The sequence below is a fragment of the Eurosta solidaginis genome, chromosome 1 (genome assembly GCF_040869045.1).
Source record: "Eurosta solidaginis isolate ZX-2024a chromosome 1, ASM4086904v1, whole genome shotgun sequence".
Lineage (NCBI taxonomy): Eukaryota > Metazoa > Arthropoda > Insecta > Diptera > Tephritidae > Eurosta > Eurosta solidaginis.
Window position 1 is genome coordinate 68,995,372 of NC_090319.1, and position 15,286 is coordinate 69,010,657.

The window sequence follows — 15,286 nt, forward strand, 5'->3', positions numbered from 1 at the left end:
CCCGCTTAGAAAAATGTTCTTCTAATTGAAAAACCTTATTTCTAAAATTTTTATGTTGCTTTGCTCGGGGTGTGAACACAGGGCATTCGGTGTGGTAGGCGGAGCACGCTACCATCACACCACGGTGGCCGCCAAATAAATTAAGGCTTACAAAAGGTCTTATTATAAAATGCTGCTTGCTGTATTAGTACCTTTAAAGCCCGGTTTTTCAATATGGTTAAGCTAAGCTTAAACTAAGCTTGCTTAAACTCTAGTCAAATGTAAACTCCAGTTAAACTACTGAGAAGTTTTTCAGTCACAGTTAAAGGCCGCCTTTGGGGTATGCTTTTTATAATAATTAATAATTTGTAGGTACGACAACAGCTGGATTTTGTTTACACAACAAACATGGAAAAAAATTCTCCAGCGAAATATATATCTAGTTCCGGAGTGATATCCAACATCATTACTTAATTATTCTTAAACCAGATAGTTCTCGAGTTGATATCCAACTTCAGTCTCCAATCACCATCCAACTTTTGAAATTTTTGTAAAATTAAAAGCTTTTGAGTTAATCTCCAACGTCGTTCATATTTCCAATTATTATCCTTATTTCGAGAGATTTTGAGGTATGTACAGTTCTCAAATGAATATTCAACACATTTCTCCAGTTGATATCCGACATTGCATATCGAGTTGTGGTGGAGCTTAAAAAAATTTCCAAGATGGTACCACCAAAACCAACAGCTGTTTATTGTGAGAAATAAACAACTGATTGGTAGCTGTAATGAAGCGTAAGTAATTAAAATATATATGATATAGGCCGCCTTGGTGTGAAGGGCAAAGCAACATCAATATTTTAGAAACAAGGTTTTTCAATTAGTAGAAAATTTTTCTAAGCGGGGTTGTCCCTCGGCAGTGTTTGGCAAGCACTCCGTGTGTATTTCTGCCATGAAAAGCTCTCAGTGAAAACTCATCCGCCTTGCAGATGCCGTTCGGGGTCGGCATAAAACATGTAGGTCCCGTCCCGCCAATTTGTAGGAAAAATTAAAAAGGAACACGACTCAAATTGGAAGAGAAGCTCGGCTCAAAATCTCTTCGGAGGTTATCGTGCCTCACATTTTTTTATTTTTATTATATATATTTCATTTTGTTTTCGTGAAAATACTGTAGTATGGAATTTTACATTTGAGTCCAGTTAGAGAACCAAAAGTAGTTAATTAAATTTTTTTAACTTAAGTAATAGCATGTTTTGCTTTATAAAAAATTTCCTCTTTTGCTGAGTACGCTATGATTCTCGAGTTGAGCCACTGTTTCGAAACAACTCTTGATATTTTAGAAGTATGCCTAGTTATCAACATGAGCTCTAATGGTACTCAAGTCCAAATGCTTGGTGCCATTTCGAACGAACACAAATAACTAATAGATTAACTAGAGTTTAACCCTGCCAGATCGGCCGCTTAAGCCCAGCTTAAACTTCAGTTAAAGTAGACTGAAAAACTGCAGAATAAGTTTAAGCGTAGTTTACATGACAATCCGAGTTGAACCTATACTGAAAAACCGGGCCTAAGACAATGTTTATAATCAACTAAAAATCAGGTGTACATAAGACGTTATAATAAGATTATACGTCGAGTAAAATAACCTTATTATAAGATTTATGAACCAGATAGAATAATTAATAATATGCCATATTTTATAAGCCTTCATTTTTTTTCCTCATGTACAAGGCTCATTTCTAGCGTAAATAAGCTATAAATAAGGCATTATTTTAAGGCGTATTGTGCATTCTATTTATCTTATTTTATGGCTTATATATTAGGAGAGTAACTAATATTCCTTATTGCTGTTGTTGTTGTTGTAGCAGTGCTTCGCCCCACCCAATAGTTGCGACCGATCACAAATTGTCATCAATATCCTCTAACGGGAGTCCAAGGAAACTTGCTGTTTCAACAGAGGTGGACCATAATGAAAGGGATGTTAGAGGCGTTGGTTCCACATTACAATTAAAAAGATGGTTGGTGTCATGTGGGGACACATTCCAATCGGGGCATACATTTTTTATGTCGGGGTTGATCTGGATAGGTAAGAGTTTAGCCTGTTACAGTATCCAGAACGAAGTTGAGCTAGAGTGAATCGCGTTTCCCTGGGGAGTATGCGTTCCTCTTCCGCAAGTTTTTGGTACTGTTCTTTGGGTACTGAATTCACCGGGCAATTCCTGGCATAAAGGTCCGACGCCTGTTTGCGGAGTTCACTGAGGACCTGCCTGTGTTTTTTTTCTTCATACGGCAGAGTTCTCAGGTGCCGTATTTCCTCATAATGCTTACGGAGAGATGTCTGTTGGGATGCCCAGGTTTCTGGGTATTCAACAGGAACTGTTTGGTTAGCATCTCATTTCTCTCCCTGATGGGTAGTATTCTCGCCTCATTATGTAGATGGTGTTCTGGGAACATTAGGAGACAGTCCGTCGCGGTTCTGAGAGCAGTATTTTGGCAGGCCTGTAGCTTCTTCCAGTGGGTAGTTTTTAGGCTTGGCGACCATATAGGGGACGCGTAGCATGCAATCGGCTAGCCAATTGCTTTGTATGTGGTAATGAGCGTTTCTTTGTCTTTTCCCCAAGTACTGCCAGCAAGGGAGTTAAGGATTTTATTTCGGCTCTGTATTTTCGGTACAATTGCGGCTGCATGCTCACCAAAATGTAGATCCTGATCAAACGTCACACCCAAGATTTTAGGGTGTAGGACAGTCGGTAGCGTGGTGCCATCGACGTGGATGTTCAAAATGGTCGACATTTAGGCCGTCTATGCTGTAAATAAGGTCGCGGAGGATTTAGTTGGTGATAATGCCAGGTTTTGCGGGGCTAAAAAACTGGAGAGATCTGTTGCAAAGCTCATCGATCTGTGGGCCTGGGCCTGGGACATTATTGTGCAGTCATCGGCGTAGGAAACGATAGTAACTCCTTCTGGTGGCGAAGGTAGCTTAGATATGTAGAAATTAAACAAAAGTGGGGATAGGAAACCACTCTGTGGCACCCCTTGTTTAATTCTTCTTGGTCCCGACCACCCAGATAATTTTTGGTAGATCCTTCCAGATCTTGCAGTAGCGTGCCATGGTTGACCGTATCAAAAGCTTTTGAAAGGTCTAGCGCAACGAGTTCTGTTTTATGGTGGGGGTTTTGATTTAAACCGCAATTTATCTGGGTGCTAATGGCATTTAGCGCGGTGGTGGTTCTATGGAGTTTTCTGAAGCCATGCTGATGACAGCCTAGCTGCAAATTTGCTTTTAAGTAGGGGAGCAAAATGGCTTCAAGCGTCTTGGCTACTGGCGATAGGAGAGATCTCGGGCGATATGACTCTCCTATGTTAGCTGGTTTCGCAGGCTTTAGTAGTGGGACCACCTTGGCCATTTTCCATATTTCGGGAATAACAAGGTGGAAAAAGACAGGTTGAAGACATGCGCTAAATATTTGAAACCCTCTTTCCCTAGGCTTTTAAGCATCGGCATGGCTATGCCGTCTGGGCCCACTGCTTTGCATGGTTTAGCATGACCGATGGCATCCTCAACCTTATTGCTTAATACCGTTTACGCCACTTTTTGCTGGGTAAGTATGTAAGTATGTGAACAAACAGCTTCCCAAAAACCGTACAAAGCATAGGCACACACACACCCTAAACAGCACCCAAGTGAACAAACTCATAGTTTTTTTCGCTCAGCACCTTTCACCCTGTACGCTCATTTTTTTGTTTACAATACTAACCACAGCCGAACTAACCCCGCTCAATCTCTTTTACAAACCAGCAGCTCACAAAGCATTGAGCTCCCTTCCTTGCTGTATTCAATATTTTGCTGCATGTTACTCACGTAACGGTAATTCACCACGGCCATTACTCAATCAGAGCGAAGTCCGCTATTCTTGGTGCTCAAACTCACCACCATTTAGATTTATTGATGGCTTCTGCAGTTTGCTTTGTCTGCTTTTTTCGTTGTGATTTTGTTGTTTTCATATTTGCACTAAGCACTGCTATCTCGCTCTAACAAATTTCAATGGCGCGTACGATAGCTTAAACTACGCCCCTTTTCATTGTATTTGTAAATACCCTTTTATTGAAAGTATTGTTGGTGTAAAATATGGAAAGCAAAGCATTTAGGCAAAACTAAATAAATTATCGTATGATGTACATACATATGTACATACAGACCACGTACGTATGTATTAGATGTGTAAAAATAAGTAAATTAATGAGTTTAGTAAAATTATTTCTACGAATAGACCATACGATAGGATAGGTTAGGTGGTAGCTGCCCTGATAAGGATAGATCACTTGGACAACACGAAGGTCCGTTGTGATACCACATACACCAAAAATAACGGTGACTTAGATCTAGCTACTTAGAAAATCGTTGGGTAGCAACGATAAAGCTCCGAATGATACCGATCTCAACTTTGGATATATCCTCGGGAGATCCAAGTGAGTCGCGACCGAAGTACTTTCGCCTAGTTCTGGCAAAAGCTGGACAATCAAGCATAAAGGGATTTGGTGATTCCACCTCATCATCATCCATACAGCTGCAGTAGGATGGAGTTTCCAGTATATTGAGACGTACCGCTTGGATACTCATGGGACAGTGCCCTATTAAAACCCCAATGACCATTGATAGGTGAGCCTTGGTGAACCCAATTATTTCAGCAGACCTCCTGCCATCCACTTTTGGTCAGAAAGATCTTGCTACCCTGCAAGACGTGGTATCCGCCCAACGTTTGCTGAGCTGATTCGAGGCCCAGCTATGGAGGAGCAATCCACAGGTGGCCAGCGGGATCCCGAAATCCCTAAAGCCATCTTCATCCGGTTCAGTTGTACCGATGCGGGCTAAGAGATCCGCTTGACAGTTACCCGGGATATCACTATGCCCCGGGACCCAGATAATCTTAATTGTAAAATAATTCGATGCAATCGCAAGCGAGGTCAGGCACTCCCAGACCAGCCTCGATCGCACTGTAGTTGAGCTCAAGGCCTTGATAGCCGCTTGGCTATCAGAGTAGATGTTAAATTCCCTAACCGTAATAGCACTGGATAGCATTCCATCCACCGCATCCTTAATCGCAGCAAGTTCCGCTTGGAATACACTGCAGTGATCAGCCAACTTAAACTTGTGGCTTAAATTTAGCTCTTGACAAAAGACCCCCCACCAACCTTTCCATCCAGCTTCGACCCATCCGTGAACAAGTTAACCGGCCCCATGCCCCTGATAATTCCTCTTCCCCACTCCTCTCTTTGGAATAACTGGGTGAAGGTTGTATATGGAGCAGTTATCGGCATACAGTAGTCCGTTCTGTTCATATCCCATATCACGAAGCCTGACCAACGACCTTGCCGCGGCCGCCTTTCCCGCAATATCTACTGGATATGTTCAGCATGACGTTCAGTGCCAAGGTAGGTGTTGTTCTGAGAGAGAATAGACCATAAGTTTGACATTTTAATCAGAAGAGAGTCAAAATTAGCGCAAAACCATAAAAAATATGTTCGAAGTTTTTGATGACGTTGTTATACATACATATGTATGTACATTCATAGCTGGCCTACACCGAATAGCAAGACCAAATATGTTTAAACTAGGAGAAGAAAGTTAGGTACGTACAAGCACAAAGCTCATGAAGATCCAGCCCAGAATTATCTAAGAAAAATTTCCCTAAAATCCACATGATAGTAACAAGGAGAGTGCGTCAAGCCTTTAAGGAAGGAAATCCAACCCGCACCTATAATTTTTATATCAGCTGCGAACATACAAGGCAGATATAGTTTTGGTATAAAAACTTTTTATGGAAGAAACACATTCCGATAGCTTGTCGACGACTGCCGCGAGCCAACACTATTGTTAAAGGAATTTGGACGGCCTGGGCTTACTTACGTTGACTTTCGATATAGTCAGCAAGGTCAGCAATAATATCGCACAGCAAACACCTTTTTTTTTGCGGGAGGGTTGAAAAATGCATAATGTACCATAATTGCTGCCGTCGCAGGAATCGTGTGTCCGTAGACTAAAAAACCACCTCCGTTTTGGAACCGTCGCCCATCCCGGTACCACTTTTGCATTACTTCAGGGTGGCGTTCCATATTTCTAATTTTTTAAGAGCTTAATATTGTCCCGGTACGAGCTATACGCAGTCATCAACATAGTCCAGCGAATTAAAACGCAGCGGCTGCGCTCGCTAGGCCATGTTATGCGAATGAATGATGATGCTCCAGCCAAGAAAGTGTTTCTATCGGAACCCGCCTATGGAAGCAGAGGTAGAGGGCGGCCCCCACTCCGTTGGAAGGACCAGGTGGAAAACGATTTAAACTCCATTGGTGTGAGCAATTGGCGCCGGTTGGCGGAGCGAAGGAGCGACTGGCGCGCCTTGTTGCACGGCCATAACCGTTTAGACGGTTAAGCGCCAATTAAGTAAGTAAGTAATATTGTCCCTGCGTATATTTAATCGCCACTGCTTCGCCTGTGCATTTCGCTGCGCTACCTCTCAGCATCCATCAGGCGTGCCATGACTATAAATGCCATTTTGCTCACTGCAGTCCAGCATTCCTTCCTGTTGCACATTTGTGATACTAAATTTCTCGTGGTAGGTTCCTCCCCAAAAACTCTATGCAAGGTGAGTCTTTCCTCTTGCAAACGGGGGCAATGGAACATGACGTGTTCTGCGTTTTCTAACTCCGTGGTACACATCGGGCAAAGAGGATCTTCCTGTATCCTACGCTTCCACAAATACTCTTTGAAACCGCCATATCCACTCAGTATCTGCGTGAGATGGTAATGCAGTTCGCCGTGCTTCTGCTCATTCCATTAAGCTACGTCCCAAACTAACGTGATGATCCACGCCCTTTACTCGAGGCCTCCCACCGTTCTTGCTACATAGTTGTTGTTTGTGTCATTGCTCTTTTCCTGGCTTCTTCAGCTAGTAGCTCTATATAAGTGTTATACAGATCAGTCCATTTCGCTTGCCAGTAAGTCCACTGGGATTTTCCGGGTTAGGATCAGGAATGCGTCGTCGGATACCGTCCGATAAACACTTGCTTTCTTATAGCTGCAAGTCGGTATGCTACTAATATATCTTTTTTATGGGTCCGTTAAAATCCGTACCACACTGGTTCTGCGTATAGTGTTATCGAGCTGGTTACTGTGGACAATAGCTGATGGGTAGCTTCGCTCAGACCTCCAAATGTTAGGCATAGCACAACACCTAAAAGTGTATTAGAGCGCAAGCGATTCCTATACAGAACCAGAATAGATCTTTATTACGTCCATGGGCATATGGTGGCAGATGGAAGTGAAAATGCGGATGAGCCAGCTAATAAATGTGTCGTTACATCCTCTTAAATTAGGCTTCGTCAGTTATAACAGATGTAGGATGCGCGGGTTGCAGGGGGAAATGATCGAGTATGTATTGTGCTCGCGTTGTTCGCTCGCCAGGGTAAGACTCCTGCTATAAGGAGTGGCAAAGCTATCAGATCTAGAAGCAGCAAGTTACATGCTCTTAGAAAGCTTCTAGTATTTACCAAGAAGCGGGAGTTATTTTATAAAATAGTTCCTGGTTTTTGATATGGTTTTCAATTTGATCGCTCATCCTATGGTAAGCATGTATATTAACTAGCTCAGTGGCTCTAGGCCAGGGTATCATACGTGATACCAGGTCCCGGATCAGACACTTTTATGCGCCCAAGATCGTCTCCTTGCTTTATTCATGTTGAGGAGGCAAAAGGCCACTTGAAATAGAAAAGAACTTCGTTTCTTTGGGAACCAGCATTAACCTAAACTATATGGGCCTAGAAATGGACCGGAGAACTACTCTTGCCAACAAATGCTAGTTTAGACTAAATAGGAAATTGAGATTTAAAGTCCGTTCTGTCTATACAAAAATAAATCTACAGCGGCTGTGTTGCCTATCCAATTGGCGCCAGGTGGCAAAATATATGGTGACGTGATTGGGAGGATTTGTTGGATAGCCAAAATTGTCTGAAAGGTTATATGCCAAATAAGTAAATAAGATTGGTATTCTTATTGGAACCCGACTATGGAAGCATAGGGAAGGGGCGGCTTCCACTCCGCTGAAAATATCAGGTGGCACCAGCTAGCGAAGCCCAATAAGCGACTGGTGCGACCAATTGCGTAAGTAGGTAAGAGGGAACAGCTCATTCAACCGCATTGCTAAGATATTCAGCCGTGCTCATGGCCAAGAGGTCAATGCAGGAGTAGGTCAAAATTGGAATGCAACGGTAACGAACTGGCTATTCGTCTTATTACTTTGGCCTTAAAATTATTACCTGGCCTGGTGTCCGCCATTGAAATGGCTAATGGATCCATATCCCATCTGCCCATATCCCCTAACACTTTAGCAGACGTCGGGATACGTTCTGGGTTCATTAGTGTGGTAGATTCGGTTGAAGACTCGCGTTGTTTTACATCCGGTCTGACTATGTTCGCTTGACTAATAAGGGTATGCGTTAATCCTCGTATGGCCGAAGATAGCCCGGAGTGAAAATGTATTTAGCTTGGACAATAGTAACAACAACGATAATAAAAAGGACGGTAACGCACGTGCCCACCAATAGAAAACGTGTGTTGAAGACGAGGCAACAGGATTGACTGTACGAACTAGGTAAGGTGGTTTATTTATAGTGGGGGAATTTCTTCGTGCGTTGAAAGGACGTTGAAATCAACACCAAAAGCTGTCGCTGAGGGAGTCACTTAGAGGAAGGATGGTACGGGTGGCCATTGCTAGCGATTTGAACTACCTTTCGTACAAAGATGTGAGAAGAGGCCAGCTCACGGATTTCAGACAAGAGCTTCAACTTATGGCTGAGGGGAAACTTCCTAACAAGTCTTTATTGAACCCGTCACTTTCCTTTATAAACTTACGTAATGGCGAAAATTCCACCTTTCCCGCGCCCAGAAAACTGAATCGCCTTGTCTGCATTAAGGTATGCCAATCGTAACTTCCATAGCAGATACAATATTGAATTGAATGAATTGTAATATCTAGAGCATTTTAAAGAACACTCTCATATAGCGATCGGGGTATTACACCCAGACGTTTTGAACAATTAGAACTTAATTTGCTGTATGGAAGATGGAATACGAGATGCTAGAATCAAATAGATTAAAGCCTAGCTGCTCAGCACTTTCAGAATACTGTTTTGTTATACATCAGTCTGAATATGTTCGATTCTCTGCAGAATATATTCAGAATCTTTGTCAACAATTTCGTACTAATTGATAGTCAGTGTCGCCTTAAAAGGCGACGGTTGCTGAGGATCAACCTAATAAAAGACTTCATGTGAATTCGAGGGTATTAGAATCGAGACCTATTAATTAAGAAAATGGATTCCACTGTCAAGTGAACTCACAAGAGCGCTCCCAATTTCTGTGGTAATGTCTAGCTCTCGCTGAAAGTGGTCACATTGAATGAGTATTTTTCTTAGTTTACATACATACATATGTATATTCAACAACCTATATTAATTTTTTTGTGACACAAGCAAAGCCCTTTGTATTAGGAATCTCCTATTGGATAGTCGCAAGAGAATCTTGGTTGAGAAGGCTGTGCTGGAGCTCGTTTGGTCAATGCAAACATTAGGGTGTTTCTATTGCAAGAGTGAACTTTTTCTTCTCTTATCTAAAAACCTGTTTATCGAAAACTAACAAATTTTATAATTTATAAATGTTCTCAGTACTTTGTAGGCTTTGCTCATTCAAAAACTGCGAATTTTAAAACAAATTTTCATTTTTGTTTTAATTTATATTTTTGGTACCAAAAGTTTCCTATTTTAAATGAAAATAATCAGAAGGTATCCGCTCAGAGAAGTTACTTTTTGTTGCATTTTCGTGCTTTGTTCTTCATTTTAACAAATTTTTTTATACCGTGAATTTAAGCAAGCTTCAAAATGTTTCCATATAAAATGTATAAAAGCCGAATTTTTGAATGAGCCAAACACACAGGGAACTCAAAACTTTCTTAAATTCTATTGTATTCCTCTAAGAAATAAGATAATCAGGGAGCAAAATTTTGTTTGTTAAACGACACACCCTAATGCACATAATTAGCAAATACCACACCATATCGTCTTCGGCGCGCTTAAACTTTTCCTTTCCTTGTTTACTATTTACTTCCATTTGTTGTTTCTATTTCCATTCCATATGTCGAGAAATACAAACAAACAATAAGCAAATATAAAAAGGTTCGAACACAAAAATATTTTGGCAACACTTTTAAGACCGCAAATGCAGGCAGGTAAATAAACCAAAAAAAAACAAGTAAGGACGGGACTGTCTACGGCTGTGCCGAAAACTTCATTCCTTTCATGAATGGGGCTGCACAATAATCTTATCCCGTTCGTAATCTCCAAATAATAGGATGTATAAGATAGGAAATATATAGTAAAAGATCTACATACCTAAACGATTTTTAAGATAAATATAAAATAAAAAATGGCCAAAAATATTTCTATCTGAACGATCGGTTGTATGGGATATATATTATATATAGCTCCGATCGAAATGATTTTTACAGGAAATCTTCTACGATATATTAGAATAAATATCCCCAAGTTTAACGTTTTTATATTGGAAACTAAGGGAGAAATGGCCAAAAATCTTTCTATCTGAATGATCGGTTGTATGGGATATATATTATATATAGCTCCGATCGAAATGATTTTTACAGGAAATCTTCTACGATATATTAGAATAAATATCACCAAGTTTAACGTTTTTATATTGGAAATTAAGTGAGAAATTGCCAAAAATCTTTCTATCTGAACGATCGGTTGTATGGGATATATATTATATATAGCTCCGATCTAAATGATTTTTACAGCAAATCTTCTACGATATATTATAATAAATATCACCAAGTTTAACGTTTTTATATTGGAAATTAAGTGAGAAATTGCCAAAAATCTTTCTATCTGAACGATCGGTTGTATGGGATATATATTATATATAGCTCCGATCGAAATGATTTTTACAGGAAATCTTCTAAGATATATTAGAATAAATATCACCAAGTTTAACGTTTTTATATTGGAAACTAAGGAGAAATGCCCAAAAATCTTTCTATCTGAATGATCGGTTGTATGGGATATATATTATATATAGCTCCGATCGAAATGATTTTTACAGGGAATCTTCTACGATATATTGGAATAAATATCACCAAGTTTAACGTTTTGATATTGGAAATTAAGTGAGAAATTGCCAAAAATCTTTCTATCTGAACGATCGGTTGTATGGGATATATATTATATATAGCTCCGATCGAAATGATTTTTACAGCAAATCTTCTACGATATATTATAATAAATATCACCAAGTTTAACGTTTTTATATTGGAAATTAAGGGAGAAATTACCAAAAATCTTTCTATCTGAACCATCGGTTGTATGGGATATATATTATATATAGCTCCGATCGGAATGATTTTTACAGGAAATCTTCTACGATATATTAGAATAAATATCACCAAGTTTAACGTTATTATATTGGAAATTAAGTGAGAAATTGCCAAAAATCTTTCTATCTGAACGATCGGTTGTATGGGATATATATTATATATAGCTCCGATCGAAATGATTTTTACAGGAAATCTTCTACGATATATTAGAATAAATATCACCAAGTTTAACGTTTTTATATTGGAAACTAAGAGAGAAATGGCCAAAAATATTTCTATCTGAACGATCGGTTGTATGGGATATATATTACATATAGCTCCGATCGAAATGATTTTTTCATGAAATCTTCTAAGATATATTAGAATAAATATCACCAAGTTTAACGTTTTTATATTGGAAACTAAGGGAGAAATGGCCAAAAATCCTTCTATCTGAACGATCGGTTGTATGGGATATATAATATATATACCTCCGATCGAAATGATTTTTTCATGAAATCTTCTACGATATATTAGAATAAATATCACCAAGTTTAACGTTTTTATATTGGAAATTAAGGGAGAAATTGCAAAAAATCTTTCTATCTGAACGATCGGTTGTATGGGATATATATTATATATAGCTCCGATCGAAATGATTTTTACAGGAAATCTTCTACAATATATTAGAATAAATATCCCCAAGTTTAACGTTTTTATATTGGAAACTAAGGAAGAAATTGCCAAAAATCTTTCTATCTGAACGATCGGTTGTATGGGATATATATTATAAATAGCTCCGATCGAAATGATTTTTACAGGAAATCTTCTACGAAATATTAGAACAAATATCACCAAGTTTAACGTTTTTATATTGGAAACTAAGGGAGAAATGCCCAAAAATCTTTCTATCTGAACGATCGGTTGTATGGGATATATATTATATATAGCTCCGATCGAAATGATTTTTACAGCAAATCTTCTACGATATATTATAATAAATATCACCAAGTTTAACGTTTTTATATTGGAAATTAAGGGAGAAATTACCAAAAATCTTTCTATCTGAACCATCGGTTGTATGGGATATATATTATATATAGCTCCGATCGGAATGATTTTTACAGGAAATCTTCTACGATATATTAGAATAAATATCACCAAGTTTAACGTTATTATATTGGAAATTAAGTGAGAAATTGCCAAAAATCTTTCTATCTGAACGATCGGTTGTATGGGATATATATTATAAATAGCTCCGATCGAAATGATTTTTACAGGAAATCTTCTACGAAATATTAGAACAAATATCACCAAGTTTAACGTTTTTATATTGGAAACTAAGGGAGAAATGCCCAAAAATCTTTCTATCTGAACGATCGGTTGTATGGGATATATATTATATATAGCTCCGATCGAAATGATTTTTACAGCAAATCTTCTACGATATATTAGAATAAATATCACCAAGTTTAACGTTTTTATATTGGAAATTAAGGGAGAAATTGCCAAAAATCTTTCTATCTGAACGATCGGTTGTATGGGATATATATTATATATAGCTCCGATCGAAATGATTTTTACAGCAAATCTTCTACGATATATTATAATAAATATCACCAAGTTTAACGTTTTTATATTGGAAATTAAGGGAGAAATTACCAAAAATCTTTCTATCTGAACCATCGGTTGTATGGGATATATATTATATATAGCTCCGATCGGAATGATTTTTACAGGAAATCTTCTACGATATATTAGAATAAATATCCCCAAGTTTAACGTTTTTATATTGGAAACTAAGGAAGAAATTGCCAAAAATCTTTCTATCTGAACGATCGGTTGTATGGGATATATATTATAAATAGCTCCGATCGAAATGATTTTTACAGGAAATCTTCTACGAAATATTAGAACAAATATCACCAAGTTTAACGTTTTTATATTGGAAACTAAGGCAGAAATGCCCAAAAATCTTTCTATCTGAACGATCGGTTGTATGGGATATATATTATATATAGCTCCGATCGAAATGATTTTTACAGCAAATCTTCTACGATATATTAGAATAAATATCACCAAGTTTAACGTTTTTATATTGGAAATTAAGGGAGAAATTGCCAAAAATCTTTCTATCTGAACGATCGGTTGTATGGGATATATATTATATATAGCTCCGATCGAAATGATTTTTACAGGAAATCTTCTACAATATATTAGAATAAATATCCCCAAGTTTAACGTTTTTATATTGGAAACTAAGGAAGAAATTGCCAAAAATCTTTCTATCTGAACGATCGGTTGTATGGGATATATATTATAAATAGCTCCGATCGAAATGATTTTTACAGGAAATCTTCTACGAAATATTAGAACAAATATCACCAAGTTTAACGTTTTTATATTGGAAACTAAGGGAGAAATGCCCAAAAATCTTTCTATCTGAACGATCGGTTGTATGGGATATATATTATATATAGCTCCGATCGAAATGATTTTTACAGCAAATCTTCTACGATATATTATAATAAATATCACCAAGTTTAACGTTTTTATATTGGAAATTAAGGGAGAAATTACCAAAAATCTTTCTATCTGAACCATCGGTTGTATGGGATATATATTATATATAGCTCCGATCGAAATGATTTTTACAGGAAATCTTCTACGATATATTAGAATAAATATCACCAAGTTTAACGTTATTATATTGGAAATTAAGTGAGAAATTGCCAAAAATCTTTCTATCTGAACGATCGGTTGTATGGGATATATATTATATATAGCTCCGATCGAAATGATTTTTACAGGAAATCTTCTACGATATATTAGAATAAATATCACCAAGTTTAACGTTTTTATATTGGAAACTAAGAGAGAAATGGCCAAAAATCTTTCTATCTGAACGATCGGTTGTATGGGATATATATTACATATAGCTCCGATCGAAATGATTTTTTCATGAAATCTTCTAAGATATATTAGAATAAATATCACCAAGTTTAACGTTTTTATATTGGAAACTAAGGGAGAAATGGCCAAAAATCCTTCTATCTGAACGATGGGTTGTATGGGATATATACTATATATACCTCCGATCGAAATGATTTTTTCATCAAATCTTCTACGATATATTAGAATAAATATCACCAAGTTTAACGTTTTTATATTGGAAATTAAGGGAGAAATTGCAAAAAATCTTTCTATCTGAACGATCGGTTGTATGGGATATATATTATATATAGCTTCGATCGAAATGATTTTTACAGGAAATCTTCTACGATATATTAGAATAAATATCACCAAGTTTAACGTTTTTATATTGGAAACTAAGAGAGAAATGGCCAAAAATCTTTCTATCTGAACGATCGGTTGTATGGGATATATATTATATATAGCTCCGATCGAAATGATTTTTTCATGAAATCTTCTAAGATATATTAGAATAAATATCACCAAGTTTAACGTTTTTATATTGGAAACTAAGGGAGAAATGGCAAAAAATCCTTCTATCTGAACGATCGGTTGTATGGGATATATACTATATATACCTCCGATCGAAATGATTTTTTCATGAAATCTTCTACGATATATTAGAATAAATATCACCAAGTTTAACGTTTTTATATTGGAAATTAAGGGAGAAATTGCAAAAAATCTTTCTATCTGAACGATCGGTTGTATGGGATATATATTATATATAGCTCCGATCGAAATGATTTTTACAGCAATCTTCTACGATATATTAGAATAAATATCACCAAGTTTAACGTTTTTATATTGGAAATTAAGTGAGAAATTGCCAAAAATCTTTCTATCTGAACGATCGGTTGTATGGGATATATATTATATATAGCTCCGATCGAAATGATTTTTACAGCAAATCTT

The 15,286-nt window shown here is 37.5% G+C and overlaps 1 protein-coding gene across 1 annotated transcript in view; it reads right to left on the minus strand.

The window, feature by feature from the left end:
* The window catches only part of srp (serpent), a 141,424-nt gene that overhangs the window by 60,875 nt on the left and 65,263 nt on the right, over positions 1-15,286 (minus strand). The window lies entirely within an intron of this gene.